Genomic DNA, 2,407 nt, shown 5'->3' with positions numbered 1-2,407 from the left:
GGGTGAGCTCCACCTGCAGCGGCTTGAAGCAGGATTTTGGTTCTCGGCCAGAGATTGAAGTCAAGCTGCGGCAGTGAGAGCGCTGAATCCTAATCACCAGGCCACCAGGGACCAGTGGCCAGCGACAAGGTCCTGGCCCATCAGCTGTGTAGAAAGGAATTGCCACAAAGAGACGGAAAGTAGTGAAGCAAGTAAAGTGTTTATTAGGAGGAAAAAAAAGAGTACGTGTGGATAGACACACAGGCGGGTTCAGAGAGAGAGTCGCACCCTCGTGGTAGTTTGAATCACTTTTATGGGGCATTTCTTCTGGGTTTCCTTTGGCCAATCTTCCCCCCCCCAACCGCACTGTGCAGCTTGTGGGATTTTAGTTCCCCAGCCAGGGATTAAACCCGAGGACCCTGCAATGGAAGCTTGGAGTCCACTGGACCACCAGGGAAGTCCCTGGCCAATCATTTTGATTTGCCTGGTTCTGAGTCCGTATTTGGTTTATCTCAGGGTCCTCCCACGTGTGCGCGTGCATCTCTTAGCCAAGATGGATGCTAGCGAAGAGGCCTATGGGTAGGTTGGCATCACTCACTATGAGGTGACGCCCCGTTCCTTTTGACCTTCGAGGAGCCTTTCTGTGCGTGTGTAGTCGGGAAGGTCTCCTTGACTTCGAGAATGAGGAATATGTGGTCTTTTCTCTGGGCAGGGCTCAGCCTCCTCACTTGCTCTTGCTGTTATGGAGGTTCTGTCCCCAGGGAATGAACTCCAGCTACTCACCCTGGGGCCCCACGTCCCCCCTGAGAGACGTGAACCCCAAGAAATCTTTATTGGGAGGATGAAGGGTGAAGGTCTATCTTCTGTAGCTTCTTCAGCCTGGCAAGGGGCTAGTAGACCCTACCTAGTTGGGGTCACGGAGCTCTCACTCTGTCTCGTTAAGGGATCCAGGGTGACTTCTGCTGTTATTCTGGCAGGATCTGTTCCGAGGAGTGGCTGGAATCTCTGCATCACCTTCGTCTTGTCTGGGAAACCGTTGTGTCTTTAGAAAGAACAAACTAGACAAGCAGATTAAGAAGGCAGGGGCCAAAGATCAGTAAAAGAATTACTGTAACCAGGGGCCCAAGCAGGAGTAATAACCAGGTTATATTTGGTAGCAATTTTAATCCTGGTCCAGATGAGTGTCAGCGTTTGGGTTACCCTGTCCAAAGGAATGGGGCCATTTGGCATGGTCATATACATTTTTGGTGTCCTCTTCTATTAGCCCAGTATGATTGATGTAGGTGTAACAGACCCAGTTAGAAGTAGTTGGAGGAGTGACAACCTGACGTTAATAGCCAAAATCGATCTCATTTCTTTTCAGGAGAATAAGCCTGAAACCCAGTCTGGATCTGGCATTTTGGGGAGACTTCTAGCCAGGTAGCCAGTTGTCTAGTTTTATCTAAGTAGGTTTTAACTTTTGATGTGGTATTAACACATAGATAACAGGTGCTATTGGTCATTACACATGTGTTTTCTTGTTAACATACGATCTAAAGCAATTTCATTGTTTAAAAATATAATAGTTACGAGAGGAGACCTTTAAAAAGTAAGGTTGTGGCCACCAGTTGCCTGCAGACATTGTTTTGAGAGTAGCTGGTGGCATCTCATGTCTGACACAGCTCAGAAAACTCAAGTTCTTAGCAATGCAAGGACTTGTCTGAAATCACATCCATAGTGTCACCTAGTTATTTCCTTGGATGTCTGAACCACAGCTATACCATTTTGACTTTTGAATTGTCATTTTCTCCTTAATAGCCAAAGCAGATGTAATCGTTAATGATGTCAGTATTTCTCTAGGTATGAGAAGATGCAAGAATTTGGGCTCATAAAATCTTCTCCTGAAAATATCTAACTACCTGAAGGCCTGTTCTGCCAGCTTTTCCCAGAGCACAGAGTGCCTCATTCCTGATCTCCACCCAGAACTCCTTTCAGGGGGTGTTGAAGGTCAGCAGCTGCAGTGGCCATGATTTAATCTTTGTAGAGGTAGATGGCAAGTGCCAGTTTCCCGTTGGCAGGGCCCCTTCAGGGTCATAAATTTGACCACGGTTTGGGGGGCATTTCATGACCGTTTTGTCCCACAGTGCTAGGAATGTTCACTCCCAGGTCTGGCAAAGATTTCACTGATAGGAGACTCAGTGTGCTATTAGAGGACTAGGCCTTATGAGTGGCAGAAAGTCTCTGGACCACGTGTCTTACTAGTCTTTCATGGTCCAGGAAAATATTCCCTCTTGCTTCTTCCCATATCTAGAGTTACACTATTACCATCATTGATCCTATATGGAACTAGATATCATCATTTTATCAGAGGTTCAGTCACACATTTGGTAATGTAAGAAACAACAATTTTGTAAAACAGGCAAAATACAAATAACGTAGCTAGCAGTAT

Source organism: Eubalaena glacialis, chromosome 4 (genome assembly GCF_028564815.1).
Source record: "Eubalaena glacialis isolate mEubGla1 chromosome 4, mEubGla1.1.hap2.+ XY, whole genome shotgun sequence".
In the NCBI taxonomy this organism is placed as follows: domain Eukaryota; kingdom Metazoa; phylum Chordata; class Mammalia; order Artiodactyla; family Balaenidae; genus Eubalaena; species Eubalaena glacialis.
The sequence above is the reverse complement of the archived record's forward strand: the minus strand, read 5'-3'. Positions refer to the sequence as shown.